Source organism: Heterodontus francisci, chromosome 12 (assembly GCF_036365525.1).
Source record: "Heterodontus francisci isolate sHetFra1 chromosome 12, sHetFra1.hap1, whole genome shotgun sequence".
In the NCBI taxonomy this organism is placed as follows: Eukaryota; Metazoa; Chordata; class Chondrichthyes; order Heterodontiformes; family Heterodontidae; genus Heterodontus; species Heterodontus francisci.
The window spans coordinates 52,293,532-52,317,215 of record NC_090382.1 but is presented as its reverse complement, the minus strand read 5'-3'; the positions used below and the strand labels follow the sequence as shown (position 1 = coordinate 52,317,215).

Sequence of the window (23,684 nt, the reverse complement as noted above, 5' to 3'; positions counted from 1 at the left end):
GCGTCATTACTGGAAGCATATGAAGAAATAATTCTCAGTTAATTACTAGAAAATACTATGGTGAGTAGATTTTTGTAATGCATTATTAAAGGGGTGTGGTATGTATGATAAAACCTGAACACGCACATTATGCAAAGACATAAGTGACATCCAAACACGTCACACATCATTTCCAAATGATTAAATTGTGAAAATGACGCAGGACTCTTCCTCCATCTGTAAATAAAAGAAAATTACTATGCTTTCTTTCATGAACAGTGCACTTTTAATATTCTACTGATCATATCTCATTGCATACAAAAGACCTGGGTTTTTATATTCATACAAGGTAGACTTTCATTATCTGGTTAGTCACTTCATTGTGTCCACAATCATTATCTTCCTGGTTCCATTCCTGAGAAAACATTCCTCTTCAGAACAACAACCTAGACCATAATTTAGAAAACTTACAAACTTTACTTTCTGTCCATCCAGTCTATAAAACTGCTGAAGAATCTGAAATCTGTGATCTGTTGTGTATTGTTAATATAATGTAAAATAAAGGATGTTGATGCCAATTTTTCTTCCTCGAGCACCTCAAAACATGTAAGTGTGATAATGTGATGGCTCCAGTGTATGAGCAGCCTAGGAATAAAAAGACAGAATTTTTAATTACTATTTAAAAACAATTAAGTCTTGATAGTTGCTGAAGCCATTTACTATGATTTTTTTAAAATGCATTGAGCAAGGTGTTCATATGCATCCTGCTCTTCTTCACCTGTCTTGTAATTTATTTTTTTGTATCACTATTATTCCTTTTTGTTCACTGCCTCCTCTCCTAAAACATAGAAAATAGGAGCAGGAGTAGGCCATTCGGCCCTTCGAGCCTGCAAAAGAATTGAACCCTACAAAGATATGATTCTACAGGCAATATTTATCATCTGGCATGTCACCTAAGTGGCCATTTTTTCATTTGTGAGCCTTCACAAGCTGAACTTAAGGGAGTCCAGGCCAACTTTAGCTTATCCTTCCCCCATCGCAGCATTTATCTGTGCCTTAAATGATTCCAGGGTTTTTGCCTCTGCTATTCTATCTGGGAATCCCTTCCATCTGTTAATAATTTTTTATGAAGACAAACTGACTGACATCAGTACTAAATTTCTCTTATTAGTTTGAAATGGTGTCTCCTTGACCTACCATGACTGAATGTGGGCTTGGTCTACCGCTACTCGTGTCACAGTTAAGCTCTATTCTGTTTTCCCCAAATATCCATATGAGCAATTTTTAGCAGGAGCCTTTTTAAATCTATGTAAGGTAGCAATAGAATCATAGTTTACGGCACAGTAAGAGGCCATTTGGCCCATCGTGCCTGCACCAGTCAAAAAAAAGTCACCTCGTTCTAATAGAAGTGGTCTCAAAATGTTTTCAACAAACTTCCCGTTGTACTGCAGTTGTGAACATATGCTTGGAATGAAAAAGAGCCATTCAGTCCGTCAAGTTCATACTTTCGACAGACCACCTGCAGCTTAATAGCTTGGTGAAAGTTTGTAAAAAAATGTTTCCCTGCCTCCAAAAAGGATATCGAGTGCTTGATTGGTGCCTTTTCTTGGCATGATGTTCCATAGTCACACAAACTTAAGAACCATCATTTTCTATAAAATACTTTGACATTTTCTATCCATTCTTGCCCTTAACCAAATACTGTATCCATGTTTTTGGCATGAACTGTTTTCATTGGGAGTCTGTTGTACATATTCACTGCTCTGTGGCCATTAATAGTTTGTTCTATTCTCTAGTCTTGCTGTTCCTGTTAATTGTGTATCAATGTGTAATTATATGCAGGTGGAGGGTGTTAATTGGGGTCTTACTGGAGCACTTATAAGGAGACTCTTACGGAGACTAGTTGAGGTTTTGAGTGAGGAACTACTTGTTTTTAATCCTTTTTACTTTGTACAATAAATGTGAAACTGAGTGAAGATAAGTTCCAGCATCATCCTTCCACAACAAGCTTTCTGGAATTTAATAGTTCCATGTTTTCTCTTGCCCTGGAAAGACGGTATAACGTTTTTGACATTAATTCAATCTCCACTCTACCAACCTGAGTAAGACCACTTTTAGAACATTGTGTTGCAATAATTTTCATTCAAACCTACCACAGTATAACTGCACCCTGCATAAATCCCATCTTTTGAGTTTTATGTAACTGGAGGTTCCTACTGTAACATGTAACAGTGTGAGAGAGGGACAACATGTGAACCATAGACTTTTGAAAGCTCTGTATTTGCTTTAGCTTTATGAAATTATATAAAATGTCAGAATGACCAAGGAAAGGCAGTATTGCTTTAAGAAATCTTTAGAACCTATGAAGGCAATCAGGAATAACTCCCAGCTTGGAAGGATAAAAGGTAGGGAAATAATTTGGTTGGAGAGAATTGAGAATTGTAATGATGGAAGGTAGTCCCTGTTTGGCTCATCTCTGGATTGAAGATACATCTGCAGTGGGTGAATACACCTCACATGCTATGAACTGTAAGCTCTAGTCTACATGTTTAAATGACCATTGGGCCCTAGGTCTGCTTCAGCCTGCTACAAACATTTTTAAGCTCTTATTAGTCAAGATAATATACTGTGCAGGTTAATAATCACCTTCCGTGTGTGCATGTGAAGAATTCTCCCACCCTTACCCCAGAGCAGGGCAAACAATGAATTTTACTTGTTTCCATGTTTGTACTGCTGCAATACTGACATGGCACAAAGCAGTTTTCCACTACCCTAAGCTGGTTGCTTACTTAAAAATCCTATACTGATTATTGCTTTTGTCTCTGATGAAAACACTTAAAGTTCATAGAATTGAATTTTGCTCCCTATTACATACTTGCATGGCATGAAACTCTATGGAACCTCCTGTGCACTGAAGTGTGCTGAAACAGCAGAGATGAATGTTTAATTCTAAAACTGGAAGGATGGGTAACATTCATTTTAGTACTTTATATAGTTAAGGAAAGAAATTTTGTGTCTGCAGGGACAGCTCATGGATATATGTTGACCTGGCTAATATAATTAATACAAACTGTAGTGAATTGGTCATAATGAGGGAAGATTTCCTTTGGCCACTGCGTTAGCAGTGGGAAAATTTCCTCTGATAGTCATTTCCAGCAAAATTGTAAACGTCCTCAAAAAACATTATTTTTTTTCTCGCTAGAAATACCAAACAGAGGGAATCTGCACAAACTCATTTATGAAGTCACCATAGCAACCAAGGAGTTCTTACCTCAATATGAGCTGAATTTTTATGTCTCTTTCAGTTAAGTCAGCAACCATGCGAGTGAGCCAGATCACTGCATTGAAACGTTTACTTATTTTATGTGATATGGAGTAATGCCAAATATAAATATTAATTACTTATTTGATCTATGTCCAGTGCACTGTTGTGTTGGTATGTAAGAATTTCATTTGTGTATACATTTGAAAATGCCTTCATACAACATATAAAAAATACAACCGTTTTTGACTGTGGAACAGAAAAGCCACATCTAAATCCTTTAAAGTAAAAAGTCATGCATTTCATTTTGTAAAAAGTATCTAATTTTCTTTTGTATTGCACTGATTGGCCAGCAGCTCTTGCACTAAGCAGCGCCATCGCAAAGGCGGTGGCTGCTGCCGGTGTAGCACCTACGCCAGGCCCAGGAACGTCGCTGGACCCAGGCCAAAGGTAGGTCAGGGCGAGAGGGGTCTAAACGGAATGGGGATTGTGGGGGAGGGGGTATAGGGGGTACATTAGCCAAGTTGGGGATGAGTGACACTCAGCAGGCCTCCCCTTCGCCATGCTGGGTCCCTCGTTCAGACAGTAATTGTCTCTTAACGAGGGACCTCCTCGCCCAGAGCAGGGAAGCCGCCCACATGGTTTTTTGTGCCATGCTTCCTGTGGCGGCGGGATGAGCCCTTTAATTGGGCATTAATTTTGGTGGTGGTGGGAAGGTGGCTGGGCCACCAATCCACCCGATTTTATGCTCTCCCCACCTCCAAACCCGTTGGGGGGAGAGCCTGAAATTGGATAATCACAAGTACAAATGTATACTTTACTAATCTGTGGCACTTTGCACTGTTTTCTATAAGAAAATTTTGAAACAAGCCAGCAGTATATTACAAGACTGTAAAACATAATTAGGGATTGAGGCAACTTCATGAACACTAAAAAGAAAGATTGCACTTCTGAGATCTCTTACTGCCTTGGAGAACATCCAGTTCATGTTGATCTGTATTTTTGTTATATATTTATTACATATATAGACGCTTCTTGCTTTTTTCCATTTTCAATTCTCTTTATTTTTGCACAGCGAAAATGTTATAGATGCTGATGGATATTTGGCTCCTGATTGTGTATTATGTGAGCAGATCAAAAATGGAACTGTACCAAGTGATTAGACCAAAGATTATATTATTTTATTGGCTGATGCAGGAAATTCAATTGTTTCTATCCATTATATTGTTTTTTGAAAACAAAGTAGAAAAATTAACTAAATCAAAAACAAAGGGGGTAATTTTAACCCTACCGACTTAACAAAAACTGAGCAGGTGGGCAGTCAAAATGACCCAGGTAACATGCCCGCTGATTTCCCACCTGCTTTGTGCCAATCCTGATCTTAATCTGTTCTTCAGAACAGGTGGCAAAGGCTCACATCTGAAGGCAGCAGGGTCCTTTAAATATGCAGATCAGGCCCAGATGATTTCATCGGGCCTCAAATACAACTTCATATCTGGCCTGAGCAGGAAGCTGCTGAGGATTCCCCACCAGGTAAATATAGCAAGAAGAGTCCAACAGAAGCCATTTAAGCTAAGTGTTTTTTTCTGTATTCCTTGTGGGGCCATGAGGAGCAAAAGCTCTCCTTCAGGCCACACAAGGAATGTTTAGGCCTCCCCTGTGCTGAGCTCTTGTCTATCTCTTCTGCAAGACCCTCTCAACCATGAACCTATAGGTTTCCTTCTTGCCAGTGGGACTTCCTGTAATGCCAGCTGGTAGCCTCCTGACACCTGAACTGCTTCCGCTCACCAGCTAACTCTTGCTTTCCACTCATTTGCAAATGAGACTTGAGAGTTAAAATCACCCAGGCCTCACAGTACCAACATCGGGCACGTTTGGCGCTCACCTGCCTGCTCAAATCTCACTCCCAGTAATAAATTTCCCCTACATTTTCAGTGGAGATTGTGCTCTGTCCACAGGTATCCCTCAGAGCGAGCTATGGTGCATGGACAACTCACTCTCCTCAGAGCTCTAATTTTCTTACAATCAGGAGTACATATGAACTTTTGCAAATCCATTTTTGAACAGAAATACTGCTTAGTAACTTTTTGTGACTTGTGATGTCCCCTTCCCAAATCCCAGAGATCATTAGACTACTCCAAACCCCCACAACTGAATCTCCTAGCTAATTTTACAGTGAATTTACAGAGCAAGTAATACAGCTGGAAGTAAGCCTCTGAGGATTGCTAACAGTAGTTTTTTTGTAGCACAGAATACATGACAATTTAGTACCAAAACCACTTGCTTTCTTAACAATGGTGTTTTCTAATGCACAAATTACAACTTTGTAGTTTTTATAAACTTACTGTATTATCAAAAGATTGGTCTTTTTTTGCAAGCTTTACAATAGGTTTATTTCACAAGTGGCTGAAATTGCTGCCCATAATTATCTGAATTAAATTATTGTAATGATGTGAAATTTAATTTGTCATTGTTATTTAATGTTGTATTGGTATAACACAGTTGTTGCAGTATTGTATTTGTAATAACCTTTGATATCCGATCTATTCAGCATAGGGTTCGCAGCCCAGCTGGTGTGCGTGCGTTCCAGTCTTCTCTTGGGAGTTTGAACTATTGCTTTGACTGTGGCTAATTTCTCAGGTGGCCAAGATACCCTGAGTAAAATTATCACATGACCCATTGCATGCATTACCAAGTCATACTGGTTGCTAAAGGTACACTGCAAACTGGCAGTCTTACTAATACATTTTGGACTAAGTTGTAGAACAAGAGACTGCTGTATTCGCACAAGCTTTACAGTCTAAGTGGAACCAGTCTGATAATGGAGGGGGTCTTGAAGATCAAAGATGCTGGAAAATGTGCAGGAGCAAATGTTTACCTGTCACCCAGAAGCAAAATGAAAAACAAGAGACCGAACACTGTAACAGGTAATGTTGGTTTAAGTTAGGAAAGGCAGTCAATATTGTATAAAAATATTTAGTTCCTATTGTGATGAGGAAGTAAGAAGATTGTGCAACTCAATTTTCATCTTTTTTGTCCACGTTTATAATGAATTTACAAAATGATTGTGATTCCCAAGATCAGTCAGTTACACAAAAAATTATTTCTGAAGAGGTTTTCTCAATTGATTGCTATAGGGCAGAAAAGAGGTCTGCATGTTACGATTTGTGTTGATATTAGGAATGCCATGGAAAATAGCTGGTGTTTAAAATGGTTTCTTGAATATACACCACATTATGATACATATGCTGATTTAAACATTCTTCCATGTTTGAAATCTAGATTTTTTGAACAGCATACACTGTAGTGCATTTTAGAATTTTTGGTAACAAGGATCTTGTTTTTTATAATTTTCATATTATATTGGGTTAAAACGTTGGAACAGATTAATATAAAAACTGATACAGTTGTGTATAAAGGTTGAAGAGGCTGCGTATACTTCCACTGCAAGTTATATAGACAGTTGCTTATTTTTTTCACAAGTACGTTTTATCCAATTTTTGAGAGTGTTTTTGTGTCACCTAGCAGTAGCCATTGCAAAACAATTCTCCCACTAACAACAATGACTTGGTACTAAGACATTAAATGGGGAAGAAGGAATGGTCAGCAAGTTTGCCAATCATGACCCAACCGTTAAGTTTCAAAAGGCAGTAACAACAGAGAACACTGTAGCCTTTGTTCCAGATTCATGAGTCTGTATTTTTCGAAGTCATCTTGTCTCTATTCAGATATGACTTCAATGGGACAGAATAGCATTCAGTGGTAAGGGGCTTGCAGTAAATACATTTTACCTGTTACGACCTCCTACCTACTAAACTGGTTTTCCCTACTCCTCTCTGCTATTGGCAGTGACGACATTAATGATTGAAACTGCCTTAGTTTTTACATCATCCTCAATTTTTGGTATAATTTCCCATTTATATTACAGAGCAGAGTCTTCAAAAGAAGTAATTCTTTCCTGCTAATTTGGCTCAAGCACTTAAATGTTTTAGTACATGGTTACAATATACAGATCACTGACTAGTGCAATGTATATCAGGAGATAATCTGCGAGAAAAAATATGGTGCTTCATGGGCTAGAACAATGTAACCTCCACTGAGTGTTGAAGGGATCAGATTTATGCTTTTGGTAGGAAGCTGGGGTATGTCCTTATAAAATATTTGATGGTTATTGATGGCTAACGGGTTATATTTTCTGACATTTTGGAGCCTACTATGGTTTGGAGTATAAATCCTAAAATCTTATAGCACGGGAGGCCATTCGGCCCATCCTGCCTGCACCGACTCTTTAAAATAGCTATCCAATGAGCCCCCAATCCCCATTCTTACCCCATAAGCCTGCAAACTCTTCCTTTACAAGTATATATCCAATTCCCTTTTGAAAGTTGCTATTGAAATCTCAATGAAATTCTGCAAGTACAGTAGCAGGAAAACTCAAATAACGGCAACAAATGCATTCACTATGAAGATTATTCATACTCTCAAAATATGGCCAAATTCAGTCTTAAAGAAATAACCTTTCATATAAAACAACTGTCAGGTATGCTCCAGAAAGTTCCATCTTAGCAGCTTATTTGTTACACATACCTTCTCAAAGAACAAAGATTATGTAAGCACACCCACAATTGCGACATTTATAATTTTTCTGCTCAAGTTTGTGTGCAACCAACAATGAGGGAAAGTAATAGCAGGCTTCAATCCCGCCTTCTAAATTATATCATTAGTTAACATTGATAAACTGCAATCCCATTGTGAAAAAGCTGATTTTTCTTTTGAATTTCTCATCTATCTATCCACTAAAAAGTCTCCCTTCACAGCATCCAAATATTTCTTAAATTATCCTAAAATTTTCACATTCCTTACTTTACCCAGAAGTATATTCCATATGTTGATCCTGCTTTATTTGCCCAATAGCAATCTTAAATTTGTCTTGCATCAGTTAAAATCTCTACCACCCTTATCCTACAGTTATGGTGTAAATTATGGAAGTGCTCAGGGTTTATTTTTTTTCCTATATCATTTACTATCTTATGAGATTTGGTTGTGTCTTTTATGGATGAATAGTCCAACTTGAGTCTTTCCTCAAAATTCAAATTTATTATGCTGGGGGTTAACCTCATTGTTGTTCTCCGTACGAATTCCAAGTTTGAAAGTCTGTCTTGTATCTTTGTGACCAAAACAGGACATCATACTTGAGATGCAGTCAGATGAGAGTATTGTACAGTTTTATCATGACATGGTCCCACTTGTATGATACTAGCTTAAAAGTATAGCTCAATATTCCATTTACTTTATATAGATTTATTCACCATAACTTGTTTAGCCTTTGAAGAATGCTGCTGCCTGTTCTATTTTGATTGAAGGTTCCCTGTTTATATTTCTGTCACTGTGTATTTCACCACCAAGATAAGTGAAATGATGAGTATTCTTGAGCATCTTACTCTCTTCATTAATTATATGCATAATCTTTTCCACCACTATCATTTTAGTTTGTCTTGATAAGATCTGGGCAGTGCTTTGCCTATTTTGGCATCAGTAATTTTCCCTTGCACATTAAGAACAGAGGGAATAAGAAAATTAAGGATGAAAAATGTTTGATACATTGAGACTCACTATGCCAATTCATCCAGCAGAGTATCCAATTACGTTTCTTTTGATATATTTGACTCTACTACCTTATCTGGTAATTCTTCCAAAGGTTTGTCATATTTTGAGTAAAGGTTTAGTTTATATATTGTTACGAAAATGCTTCTTTTTTTTAATAATTTATCTTTTGAGGACTTGTGTTAAAACTGAAAAGATTCCATGGATGTGTTTTTTTTTTAAAACAAGTTCACCGACAGGACAGGATGTTGTTTGAGGACCACCTGTGATTTGGGCTCAGTAAACAACAGGACCCTTGGTGACCTGGGGAAAAATGGTTACAGAGAAGCCACATGTCAAGGTTTGTGGAGGTCAGGAGGTTGACTCTCTGTTTGGGGTTTGGACATTGTTTTCAGTTTAGCTGGGGTGTGAACTGTTTGAAGACAGTTGGTATTTTCCTGCCAAGGAAAAAGAAATCACCCAGCTCACCTCCTTCTCTACTTCTTTGAAGAAATCCTGCCGAGATCCAGTGTGGGAAATTTTAAAATCTCTGGTGCCGCATAGCTCCTGAGAAGCTGAAAAAATCCTGCGATTCAAGTGTTTGCTGGTGGAAAAACCTTGATACCACACTTTTTTAAAAAGGAACTTTCATATTTTATTGTCGGTGTGTTAATGCTTTGCTTCGTTACTGGTTAAGTTTTGTTTTATAATAAACTGATAATTTAGTTGTTTATTAAAGAAGCCTGGTTGGTGTATTTTATTCTGGGATAAAAATAGAGTATATGTTTGGCTGTATAAGTAACCAAGTAAACATTTAAATATATGTTGTGACCTGTGGAGAAGTGGAACTAGAAAAGACAGTGCACTCCTCCCACCTCGGTCGTAATAATATGTTCTAAGTTTACTAATTTAAAATTATGCCCTATTTTTTACTAGTCTGAGTTATTCCTTCTCTATCATTTTTATATGATGGATATTTAATATGTCTCCTTAAACTACCTTGGGCTGAATTTTCAATTGGCCTTTGGGGTGAGCACAGGCACAGGCGTGCATCAAAAATCCCATTACCGGAAGGTGTCACTGGATCCCAGTGCCTCCGGAATGCAAAGCGATTTTCAAAGGGAGGGTGGTGGGGGGTCGGCGAGGGGTGATGGGGGAAAATGAGAAACCCGCAAGCCTCCAAATAAATGCTCGTTGAGCTCGGTGCTGAGCTCATTAAAAGACTTCTGAGCAGCAGTTTGGAATTTCCAATTACCAAGGACAGGGAGAACACAGTGTCTGGGGCGTGTCAGTGCTCACCTGTCGGGAGCACTGCGGGGAGCCAGAAATTGCTGTTGCTGATGAGCAAAAGTGAGTGAAAAGAAGGGTGATTCAAAAAGAATGGGTCAAGTACCTTCCATTTGGTCACTGGTAGGCACAGTGACGCTGCTGGCCCTCTGATCACCTGCCTGCTCCATTCTGTATGGCAACGGCAAGCCCTGTCATGGCTGCCGTCTACCTCTGAGCATTGCAATATAGAGCCAGCTACCGCCTCCATGCAACACCCAGTGCCACTAATTGGGCACCAAGCTCATCTTCGGCCCAATTAGTGGCTTTCCATTTCAAAATAGCATCCCAACCCCAGACTGAAAATCAAGCCCTATTTCTAAATTGCAGAATGTATGCTTCTCACAACTCAGCTGCTTTGCGCAGGATACTTCTTATTGCCCTTTCCGATATATGTAGTTTGGTGATTTAATTTGTACACAGTACTTTTAGGAATGGACTAACCAGTCAGCTATGTTGCTGTTTTGTACAACATTCCTATGTCAGATTACTTGAGGCATTCAGATACTGCTTTCTCCCCCATTTAATTCCAAAATGATAGTTTATCAGCCTTAAGAAACCATCTCATTACTGAACACTAATCTTTGCTGCAAACTATCTGACAGCTGTTTTTTACATATTGACATAGCATTCATGTCAGTGTGTTAACAATATCTTCCCCAACTTGTAGACATTGTTGAAATATGAAGTTTCAAAATTATGAACAGTTCTCTAGAGAAAACCTTGTCTTTCTTTAACAGCCATGGTCAGTGGATGACATCATGGAAGAATCTGTAACAATTGAGAGGGAGCTCAGCAGAAATGCTGACCTGAAATTAGTCCAAGTTTTACAGTGGATGCAAATTTATATAATAAAGCTAAATGGAATAATATTGTTTTCCAGAAATAATATTTGTCCTCAGCCTACATTAGGTCTAATGAAATAATCCTTTGTATGTGAGCTTTGGTTAGGAGGAGGATTTTGGATCATACTGAGCATGAAGCTTGCTGGACTTTAACTTGCACTGATACTAAAATATAAAATAACTAGCTGTCTTTGTCATCTCATTTTTTTGCTTATTGCTGAAGTACACAGATTTTAACAATGCATTCGTTGTTTACATGAAATCAAGCCAAATTCTTCAGAACTAGTTTTTAATTTACTCTGAGTAGATCTCAGTCCTTAAGGCGTGAGTGATCATAACTGTAATGAAGTTTTTTTAAAACAACAGCAACTTGTACTGGAATAGCAAATTAAATGTAGAAAACATTCTAAGGTGCTTTATGAATAAGAGATCAAAAAAAAATAAGAGAGCAAATAAGAGAGCCGATACCAAGTCATGGTGTGAGGTGTCTTAAAATTTTGATGAAAAAGATGGGTATTGAGAAGATTTTTATAAGTGGAAAGGAAGAGGAAAGGAAAGCAGAGTTTAGGAACAGAGGTCCAGAGAATGGGGCTAGGCAGCTGAAGGCTGTTTTAGCAATGGTGGGGCAGTGAGGAAGGGGGGTTGCAAGCTGCACAAAACACCAGATTCTGAGAACTGAAGGGTGTTTGAGGGCATATAAGACAGGAAAAAGTAGCAGGATAGGTTATAGAGAAGACTTGGTGTGATTTGAAAATGAAAATAAAGATTTTAAATTCATTGCAATGGCTGGTAGGTCGGTAGGGGGTGGGGTGATGAGTAAGTGAGACAATATGGAATCAGATACTACTAGCTGAGTTTTGAACTATTTGGAGTTGGAGGCATTGAAGGAAATCTAGACTACCCTGTTCTGCCTGGGCTGTCCAAGTGCAAAAACCAGTAATTACAGCCCCAATTCCCCATTCAACAACAGTCGCACACCTTACCTTCCCTCTGTTGCTGACCATCAACATCTGATTGGCCACATTGTAAAAATAAATGCCACCACAAAGTACTTGTTCCAATCCAAATTCATAAATGAAACCATTCCATATTACATACAAAAGTCAACTAATCACTCTTGTGCATTCCCTCAGTGCCTGTCTTCGGTGTGCTTTTACTTGTCCTAGTGTTCCTATGCAATGCTACTCCAGTGGTTGCAGTATGGATAATGGAAGGCTGCTGACTTTCACGGGGAGAGACTGCAGATGGCCTTGGAAGACAACCTTGAGGAGCTCTGGTCCTAGAAGACCCAGCTGCGGACTGGACTATCTCAGCAAGGGCAGCAGCAGTCTGGGCTGGCTGGTTGACAAGCAACAGTATAGGCACTGGCAAAGTGGCAGAGGTCATAGAGTGATAGAGAGATACAGCACTGCAATAGGCCCTTCGGCCCACCGAGTCTGTGCCGACCATCAACCACCCACCTATACTAATCCTACATTAATCCCATATTCCCTACCACATCCCCACCTTCCCTCAATTCTCCTACCACCTACCTGCACTAGAGGCAATTTACAATGGCCAATTTACCTATCAGGGTGGGATGATGAATGCAGAAATGAGGGCAGAAAATTAATGCTCTATGAAACCAGTGCCACTCTCCCAGGACAGTGACTCAGCAATCCTAGTAACCTGTTGGAAGGCAGATTGCTGGACTGCTATGACAAGCAAACCCCTTTTCACACTGTGATCCACAGCAATGATGACAGCAAGCTGACCTTACATAACTGCAGTCTGAGCTTCCACTGCAACACACAGACATTGAGTAGCTGCTGTCTGTGCTGCAATGGAAGCTGTAACTTCGGCCATCAGATGTTGTATCATGGTTAGGTCCACAAATGTGCAAACGGAGTTGGCTAAACTTGCATGCTGGAAAGGATAGTCTCCAGACTCTGTGCAAAGCCCTTTGACAAATTGGTACTGATAGGCTTCCCAATGTACCAAGCATTTTGTTATGCACACCCATCTGCATTCTTCTGTAGGCTGTCCCATTGAAATCCTCTGCAGCGAAACCTGTATGCGACTTGCCCTCCAATGAGTTGGCACCTGGGCTATCCAAAGCCCAGGTCCTGGCTGCAGCCCACTCGTGTCATTACATACAGATCTTGCATCTAATCCACTCTGTACAATATGCACAGTGTCAGTATCTGAGCTGGTTGCTGTGAGTGTGAAATCAAAAGACAGTGCTGTGTCTTCATTATCACTCTTCTTGGTGTTCCACCACTGCCTGGCTAGGTTGCATCTCTTGGGTATTTGAAAGGAAAGCAGCACGAGGGTAAGGTTGTTTTGCGGGAAGCAGAGGAAATTAAGAGATGTTTGCTTACACCATCTGCAGCTAGTAAATCAGAAGAGACTGTGGGATGTGAGAGGAGTATTAGTTACGAGGATACCACCATCTTCGATGGATTCAGCCCCATCGCTGGTAACCGCCTCAACAGTTGGTGTTCGAATAATTGCCACGGGGTTAGGATCTGTCCCACTCCGGTTAGCTCCTATTGCATCTGATTGTGTGCCACCTTGTCCTGCAAGAGAAAGGGAAATGTGTCACTGTGTGTCGTGCAATCTGTTGGGTGATGTGACTGTCATGGTTCAATAACTGGCAGTTTGTCTAAGGTGTGAGATGTGGAAGTGAGACTTGCAGCCATGTGTGAGGGTATGATGAACATATGAATGTCAGGTATGAATGGTGATTGAGAGATTGTTGGTAGGTAAGTGATGGGGGTGTGATAATTTGAACACTGTCTGATGCTAATGGTGCAATTAGTACGATATTGCATTTAAAGATGCATTCACTGACCTTCCACTTGAGATTGTCATTGAACTTCTTGCAGCACAGCATCCAGGTTCTCGGGTCTTGACTCCTGGCATTGACCTTCGCAGCTATCTGCTCCCATTGCCTTTTGACCTTATGTCTGGAGGATTTTCTTCCCCTCTGTAGATACAGAAGATCTCTCCTCCTTTCCACCTCCTCCACCATGACCTCCAGTGCTGCATCTTAAAGCCTGCTTTCTCCCCTGGTGGATCATTCCTCACACTTTCCCAGTTCAGATTATTTTCAATCACAACTGCCAGCATCTGCTCTAGTCAAAATGCAACTCCACTTTAAGAGGTGCAGGATAACTTGAAGCAGTACAGGCTAGCTTTAAGTGGTTCTAGCCTCTCACGATATTAGCTGCCTGCTGATCCATCCAATGAACTGCGGTTTGCGTGGCTGGGCACAGAGAACATGAAAATGTGCAGGCAGCATGAATTTAGTGTGCTGACCTCATTGCAATCAAAGCACGCGTTAATCATTCCTCACAATCTCCACATCCACTTTCGGGGGCTATCCAATTTCGCCCACTTGACATGTTGAAATTCTGTGCTAATAAGCAAGTTTGCTGTTGGTGGGTATATGTTCTGTGGTGACCAGTAAATATAAGGAAGTTTTCGACTGATGCTAAACACAGGCACCTGATAAGCCCAACATCATTTTGACATTATATTGTTTAAGACACCAACTGGATCAGTGTTTCTGCTATATTCCAGACTTCAGCTTTCTCTTGTTTACAGTCTCAATTTTAAATATTCACTGAAGGCGATCTGAATGAGTGCTACATGTAAAAACATTTTTACCATGTAGTGTAAAGATAGGGGATAGGGTTTTCACCCACATATGGGGGTGAGTACGGAGACAGGCAGGCATGAAGGATCATGCTGCCAGCCAGCATGCAGGCTTTCTGGCATTATTCCGCCACCAGGCCATTTTACTGGCGGTGGGATTAGCGGCTGAAGGGCTACCAATTCAGGGTAGTTAATTGCCTTTTAAGGCCTATTGGCAGAATTTTCCAGTCAGCCTGTGTGCCCACCGAGGCACAGGGACATGCCCATCTGCCTGGAAGCAGCCTCCTAGCAGAAGATTAGGGGTCCAGTAATCCAGGCAGGTTTTGAGGCCCTCCCTACCCACCTGGCTTCAGTTGCGGTCGCAGGCACCCTGTGCAGGTGTTGCCCCTCCATACTAGTGACCCAGCTGTTGAGGCCATTTTTTAATTTAAAAGTTTTAAAATGTGCAGAGAGGGCACTTCAAAATGGAAGCATCCTCTCGCTCCCTCTCTCTCTATTGGCCCTCCATCTTCGAGAGTCTACCCAGAGGCCTCTGGGCACTAATTGGCCAATTTGGGGAAAATCATTGCCAGGTGAGTGTTTCCCACACAGTGGCTGGAATTTTACGTTGAGGTGGAGGCCCCGCCCACCAGCTTAAAAAGTCGGGGGCAAACCCGCCTCCACCGGGCCTGGAAGCCACGCAGCAATTTTACGTGGCTCAGGCTGTTAATTGGCCTCAGTCAGAACTTCCACCCTTCTGAGGCAGAAAGTCCTGCTTCCAAGAGCTACCAGCCAATCAGCATCTCCTCAGTCCCAGCAGCACCCAGCAAGAAGGGGATGTTGGACATTGCCCTTCAGAAAGGTAAGTGGGGCTCGGGCCTCGCTGGGGACTATCGGCCAGGTCCTGGCAAGGGGGCGAGGGGGCTGGGGGTAGAATCTAGGGCAGGAGGTGGTAGTTTTAGCGGTGGTGGCCTGTGCTGCTGGGGGAGCCCTCCATGGGGTACTGGCTGCCCGATCAGGAGGTCACTCCCCCCCCACAGCCCGCAAAGAGGCTGCCAGGTATTATTGAGCGGCCTCCTCAGTTGCTGAAGTTCCCATCCACCACTGGTAAGTTATCAATGGCAGTGGGAGGAGGTCCTTAAGTGGCAGTTAATCAGACACTTAAAGGCCTCAATTGGCCTGGGGTGGGTGGGGGTTTGTCACCTCACCCGCCGCTGTTAAAATAGCGGGGGTCGGTAGGCGACAGGAACAGCATGCTCTGCCTCCCACTCAATCTTACGTTCCCCCCCGCCCCCCCAGCCCGCTCCCAGAGGGGCGTAAAATTCTGACCAATGCGGGAATATGACCCCCATTTGACTCCAACATTGGGATCCCGCTCCAAAAAGCAAAATCCTGCTGAGGGTCACTGTGAAGCTGTCGCTCTCATTCAGACAAAACCCTGGTCTAAATGATGTGCATTTTGGGTATAAACTTGAGTAAGGGACATTTTGTAAAACAAATCAGGAATTTTGCAGTAGTGGAGAAAATTTGAAGCGGGGAAATAGTTTGGCAGACTGATGTTGCTAATTCTTTTTTTTTTCTTCTTCTTTGGCCTCCTTGTCTCGAGAGACAATGGGTAAGCGCCTGGAGCTGGTCAGTGGTTTGTGAAGCAGCGCCTGGAGTGGCAATAAAGGCCAATTCTAGAGTGACAGGCTCTTCCACAGGTGCTGCAGAAAAAATTGTTTGTCGGGGCTGTTACACAGTTGGCTCTCCCCTTGCGCTTCTGTCTTTTTTCCTGCCAACTGCTAAGTCTCTTCGACTCGCCTTTATGGCTGCCCGCCAGCTCTGGCGATCACTGGCAACTGACTCCCATGACTTGAGATCAATGTCACAGGACTTCATGTCGCGTTTGCAGACATCTTTAAAGTGGAGACATGGACAGCCGGTGGGTCTGATACCAGTGATGAGCTCGCTGTACAATGTGTCCTTGGGGATCTTGCCATCTTCCATGCGGCTCACATGGCCAAGCCATCTCAAGCGCCGCTGGCTCAGTAGGGTGTATATGCTGGGGATGTTGGCCGCCTCGAGGACTTCTGTATTGGAGATACGGTCCTGCCACCTGATGTCAAGGATTCTCCGGCGGCAGCGAAGATGGAATGAATTGAGACGTCGCTCTTGGCTGACATACGTTGACCAGGCCCCGCTGCCATAGAGCAAGGTACTGAGGACACAGGCTTGATACACTCGGACTTTTATGTTCCGTGTCAGTGCGCCATTTTCCCACACTCTCTTGGCCAGTCTGGACATAGCAGAGGAAGCCTTTCCCATGCGCTTGTTGATTTCTGCATCGAGAGACAGGTTACTGGTGATAGTTGAGCCGAGGTAGGTGAACTCTTGAACCACTTCCAGAGCGTGGTGGCCGATATTGATGGATGGAGCATTTTTGACGTCCTGTTCCATGATGTTCATTTCCTTGAAGCTGATGGTTAGGCCAAATTCATTGCAAGCAGCCGCAATCCTGTCGATGAGTCTCTGCAGGCACTCTTCAGTGTGAGATGTTAATGCAGCATCGTCAGCAAAGAGGAGTTCCCTGATGAGGACTTTCCGTACTTTGGACTTCGCTCTTAGACGGGCAATGTTGAACAACCTGCCCCCTGATCTTGTATGGAGGAAAATTTGTTAATGTTGCTAATTACATCCACAGGATTTAATTGCTTTATTTTCCACTTCAGTGGTATCTGTACCAGCGCCGGATAAAATGGAATACAATTGTTTGGTCCATGTTGCCATTCCCAAATAAAATCTGAATTTCCAATCTCTTTCACTCCCCTTCCCGCCCAACCGTGGCCAACCCCAAACTTTATTCTGATTGGGTCACATGTAGCAAAACGTATATTGCTGTGATATAGTGATGCACCATGTTAGAGTCAATAGGAATAAAATCTTCAGTACGAAGGATAACCCCTTAGTGGAGATTATAACTACATGTAAAATGAGACTCTGGTATTAGCTGTCAGCTGGTTTTATTTGCAGCACTGTGCATCACATTCAAAGAGGAAATCAGCATTTTTGACGTCCTGTTCCATGATGTTCGTTTTCTTGAGTCTGATGGTTAGGCCAAATTCGTTGCAAGCAGCCGCAATCCTGTCGATGAGTCTCTGCAGCCACTCTTCAGTGTGAGATGTTAATGCAGCATAGTCAGCAAAGAGGAGTTCCCTGATGAGGACTTTCCGTACTTTGGACTTCGCTCTTAGATGGGCAAGGTTGAACAACCTGCCCCCTGATCTTGTGTGGAGGAAAATTCCTTCTTCAGAGGACTTGAACGCATGTGAAAGCAGCAGGGAGAAGAAAATCCCAAAAAGTGTGGGTGCAAGAACACAGCCCTGTTTCACGCCACTCAGGATAGGAAAGGGCTCTGATGAGGAGCCTTTCATGTTGTCATGGAATGAGGTGATGATACTTAGTAGCTTTGGTGGGCATCCAATCTTTTCTAGTAGTCTGAAGAGACCACGTCTGCTGACGAGGTCAAAGGCTTTGGTGAGATCAATGAAAGCAATGTAGAGGGGCATCTGTTGTTCGCGGCATTTCTCCTGTATCTGACGAAGGGAGAACAGCATGTCAACTGTCTATCTCTCTGCACAAAAGCCACACTGTGCCTCAGGGTAGACGCGCTCGGCCAGCTTCTGGAGCCTGTTCAGAGCGACTCGAGCAAAGACTTTCCCCACTATGCTGAGCAGGGAGATTCCACGGTAGTTGTTGCAGTCACCGCAGTCACCTTTGTTTTTATAGAGGGTGATGATATTGGCATCGCGCATGTCCTGGGGTACTGCTCCCTCGTCCCAGCACAGGCACAGTTCATGTAGTGCTGAGAGTATAGCAGGCTTGGCACTCTTGATTATTTCAGGGGTATGCTGTCCTTCCCAGGGGCTTTTCCGCTGGCTGGAGAATCAATGGCATCACTGAGTTCCGATTTGGTTGGCTGTATGTCCAGCTCATCCATGACTGGTAGAGGCTGGGCTGCATTGAGGGCAGTCTCAGTGACAGCATTCTCCCTGGAGTACAGTTCTAGGTAGTGCTCAACCCAACGGTCCATTTGTTTGTGTTGGTCAGTGATTATGTCCCCTGATTTAGATTTGAGGGGGGGCGATCTTCTTGATGGTTGGCCCAAGAGCTCTCTTCATGCCATCATACATTCCTCTGATGTTTCCGGTGTCTGAGGCCAGCTGAATATGACTGCATAGGTGTTGCCAGTAGTCGTTTGCGCAGCGCCTGGCTGTTCTTTGTGCAGTGCTTCTGGCTGCTTTAAGTGCTGCGGATGTTAAATCGCTGGGGGCTTTCTTGTAGTTCAACAGTGCAATGCGCTTAGCGGCTATGACAGGTTCCAGCTCTTCATTATGAGATTGAAACCAATCTGCATTTCTCTTCGCACTTTTGCCGTAGGTGGTCAAAGCTGACTCATAGATGGCATCTCTGATGTGGGCCCACTTGGTCTCAGCATCCCCTGTGGGAGTGTTTTGAAGGGCTGTTACAAGTGAATTTAGAAATTTTTGTAACAGCTGTGGGTGAGAAATTCTGCTCGTGTTGATGCGCGGGTGGCCCTTCTGCTTGGAATGATGCAACTTCTTTGGTCTGAGTCTAACCTTGCTGCACACCAGGGAGTGGTCGGTGTCGCAGTCCGCACAGTGGAAGCTGCGTGTGATTTGAACACTGTTTAAGGCGGCTCGCCTTGTGACAATGAGGTCTAGCTGGTGCCAACGACGCGATCTTGGGTGCCTCCATGAAACCTGATGACAGGGTTTAGTGTGAAAGAACGAGTTGGTGATGCAGAGGTTATGATAGGTACACAACTCAAGCAGTCTCTGCCCGTTCTCATTCATCCTTCCAGCGCCATAGCGCCCAAGGCAGGAGGGCCATGAATCATGGTTGGCCCCAACCCTGGCATTAAAGTCCCACAGCAGGAATAGGTGTTCGGTGTTCGGTGTTGGGGATGCTGCTAATGATGTTATGGAGTTCCTCGTAGAACTGATCTTTAGCTTCAGGTCGGGAGCAGAGTGTTGGAGCATAGATGCTGAGTAGGTGTACTGGACCAGAGGTGGTGAGCAGTTGGATGGACAGTATGCGTTCCGAGCCATTTGAGGGAGGCTCTATCATGCTGAGCAAGGAGCTTCTGATGGCGAAGCCCACTCCATGCTGTCTTGGTTCTTCAGGATCTCTGCCCTGCCAGAAGAAGGTGTAGTCTTGCTCTGCTAGAGATCCACTCGCGGGGAGGCGTGTCTCCTGAAGTGCTGCAATGTCTGCATTGAGTCTACTGAGCTCGTTGTTAATGATGGCGGTCTTCCGAGAATTGTTGATTTGTGTAAGGCCTTCCGACAGGCCAGGACACATAGTTCTGACGTTCCAGCTTGCAAAGCGAAGGGCTGGTACCTTCTTTCCTTTTTTCGTGTTGTTTGGTGCGGTGTATCAGTCCACCTTTCGGACAATGACCCTGAGCTCCAAGCACCCATTGAAGCAGGTAGACTGCGGCGGGACAGAACCTTATTGACCGGGGGCTGCCCGGTTTGAGGCGGGTGGTAGCTGTCCAGTGAGGTGCAATGACCTCTCCCACCGACAAAGGCAACCCGTGGCGCCCAGTTTCTACGCCAATTTATCTGGACTTATAACCCGTAACTGCTGCCTTCCGTGTTGTTTCAGTCGCTGTGAGGCAACTATGGAGTGACCTCTCCATGGCGCATGCCTGGGCAAATTTATGGAGGTTGAGAGTTGCCCAGTCATCAAAACCCCCCTCTCAGCCTCTCTGGTGGGGTCCAAAGGAGTGCAGGGCACGACGTTTGGCACCAGTATGGCTGCGGGAACTGCCGGAAACATGCCAAAGGTGACACATGACCGCCTACGGGGTTCCGCTTCGAATTATCTGTTAGGGTTTACTCCCTTAGCCTTGGTCTCTCCCGTAGTATTCTTCATATTATGTCTTAAAACAAGCCAAGCACCAGGAACATTTGATCTAATTTGAACAGCTACTTAGAACTGTAGCCTAGAGTTTCCATAAACCCATGTCATTTTTGTCTTGCTCAGAACATTGCATTACATGGATGGGTATGTGCCACTCACTACAGTAATTTATGTTTTTTTGTCAAACAGACCATGTTAATGTACACAAGCCAGCCAATGTTTGTTTAGCATTCTTCTCAAATATTTATACAAAGCCCAGTTTCACATCTCGCCAGTTTAAATGCACCTTTCTGTTGGTTGTTCAATTCATTTAAGTTGTAGGTTAACTAGTTGTACATAGAATGACACAAACCTCATTTATAAAATATAGGTCACCTCATTATAGCTTAAAGAACGGTCTCATATTAATGAAACATTGCTTTACAAATAAATGCTATAATTGCGAATATATAATTTTATACAGAGAATGATTTTGCACATTTTGACCTTTTGTAGCCAGTAAATTAATACAACATTCTTGAAATGTAGTGGTAAATAACTTAGAAACTTAATCCAATAATACCAGAGTGTGATCTTCTCTGTCGTACTGATTTCTTCAATCTGCCATTTTAGTGCAAAAGATAGATACCTTTCTGAATGCATTAGGAAATAGCTAAGTCTCATTTACTCATGGTGGCTACTTTACATAAAAATGCAAAAATCAACAAATCCAGTAGTGGCTTGTCTGTCAGCATGTAGGATGTAGCTCAGTGGAAGAATGCAAGCCTTGAATGAAAGAAGACCCGGCATCTCCTTACACTGCCGATTCAACATTTTTGGTGACTGTGGTAGTACACTGGCCTCTGAGTCAGAAGATTTAAGCCCCACTCCAGAGATTTCAGCACAAATTCTAGGTTGACATAAGCGCAGTACTTTAAGATACAAGCCACAAAATTCAAATGCATAGTGCCCTATTTTTTGTGCACTAAAGGTGGCCTAAGAGGATCAAAATGGCATCTGTGGTGCACGAGCACACCTCTGGTGCAAGTTGTGTTAGATACCATTTTGGTGAGGGTGTTGGCGCACACACAGTGTATATTCACCGGAAGTATGCGAAAGAGGCAGATCATCATGTCAGTCAATGTATAACACTGATTTAATGCCAGTGCTGCCATTTTGGAGTTCAGTGCTCCAGCTAACACCCTATTTAAAGGGATCATCAATTACTTTCAGGTTGATTGCTGATTGATTTGTACTGGCTGTTACTGCAGTTGCAGAAGTGTTTGGAGGTTTTGAGAATCTTTTAAAGCTGCTGAAGTCTACAGGGAGTGGTGTAGCAGGTGCTGAACAATTTTGTTCTGACTTCAAGAACTCTGTACAACCCACTTGCTCCAGACATGCATGCAGTAGTATGCATCCCCCTTGGACTGCAGCATGACCAAGAGAAGGAGAAAAGGCAATACAGAGCAGGACTAGCTTCTGGAAGAGGGAGGAAGAGGAGTGGGAGAAGGACTCTCAGCCTGAGGCCATAACCACCCAGTGTGTTCAGGGAGCAATTCTCTGAGCTGAACCTCAGTGAAGAACAGTGTGGCAGATGTTTGAGCTTCAGTAAGGATGTGCTCGCTGAAATCTGCCACCTGCTGCAACCAGAACTGCAACCTCAGAGCAGGGCGAGGACCACATTGTCAGTGGCTGTGAAGGTGGCTGTGACCAGGAACCTTAATGCATCAGATTTCTTCCAAGCTGGAGCAGGCAATATTTGCAACATATGCCAGTTTGCCGTCCACTGTGGCATGATGGAGGTCATTGAGGTTCTGCATTCCAAGAGAGCTGAATACATTTCATTCTCTCTTGCCAGAAAGAAACAGAGTGAGTGTGCAGCTTTGAGGGAATTACAGGCTTCCCCGTAGTGCAGCATGCCATTAACTGCACACATGTCATTTTTCAGGTACTGTATGTCAATTCTGTGATGTACTGCAAACGAAAGGGATTCCAGTCCTTCAACATCCAACAGAGAATTGTGCAGGTCAGTGCCTGCTATCCTGGTGGCAGTCATGATGCCTTCATTCTGTGGCCATTCACTGTGCCAGCTGCATTTGAGTAGCCACGACAAAGCAGAGGGTGACCACTGGGCACCAAGGACTATCCCTGGCTTCCCCATGGTGCAGAGTGCCATTGACTCCACGCACACAATTTTGTGGGTGCCGCATGCCAACCGTGCCCTACACCAGAACTGAAAGGGATCCCATTCCCTCAATGGCCAGCTGATGTATGACTATAGGCAACAAATCACGCAAGTATTCTGTCAGCAGTTAGGATACCTTCTTTCTGCAGCAGTCCATTGCACAAATTGCATTTGAGCTATGATGACAAGCGTTCCAATGAAAGGTCACAGACCTGAAATGTTAACTCTGTTTCTTTCTCCACAGATGCTGCCAGACATGCTGAATATTTCCAGCACTTTCTGCTTTTATTTCAGATTTCCAGCATCCACAGTATTTTGCTTTTATTATTATGACAAACCAAATAGTGGCCACTGAGCAACAAGGGCTATCTGCTGACGACATGGCTGATGACACTGGTGCGCAAACCACACACACGTGTGCAGCATACATATATTAAGTGCCATGCTGCCAAATATAAGGCAAGAGAGCTGACCATTGGCACTGGAGACGAGAAAAGAAGAGATCTTTGGAGTATGAAAACCGCTTGCTGAAATTGTAGAACTGAACTGAACCATAATTTGACTATAATGGTTATTTCATAATTTTAAATGTTACTGATGGGTTGTACCATGCCCTTAATCTCATTCTTAAAATCTTCATCTGTTCAGCTTTTATTCCAGATATTTTCTTTGGAGAAACAATGCTTCCACTGCCTGGATTGCACTGGAGGAGTCCTGCAGTACTCAAAGTGTGTGCGCAAAGATTTGGAGTGGATTGCTGCATGCTGCACAACCTCGCCAACATGAGGGCTAGACCTTGCCACCAGCTAGACAGTGAGCAGTGAGGAGTAGAAGCACAAGGTGGAGGAAGAGAATCAGGAGCTTGAGAAGGGGGAAGAGGAAGGGAGGAGGCAATAGTCTCTTTCAGCCAGGGTTGTCCGTGAAGAATTCATCCAAGTGTAATGCCAGTAACCACGATCTCAATTCCCCATTCAACAGT

At 43.0% G+C, this 23,684-nt stretch overlaps 1 long non-coding RNA gene across 1 annotated transcript in view; it reads right to left on the bottom strand.

Moving 5' to 3' along the window:
- Positions 1-281: 281 nt before the first annotated feature.
- LOC137375591 (uncharacterized) overlaps positions 282-23,684 on the bottom strand; it is a 74,985-nt gene continuing 51,582 nt past the window's right edge. Inside the window, exon 4 of the long non-coding RNA XR_010976032.1 lies at positions 282-624. This is a non-coding gene — a long non-coding RNA (uncharacterized lncRNA). The remainder of the gene's footprint in view (positions 625-23,684) is intronic.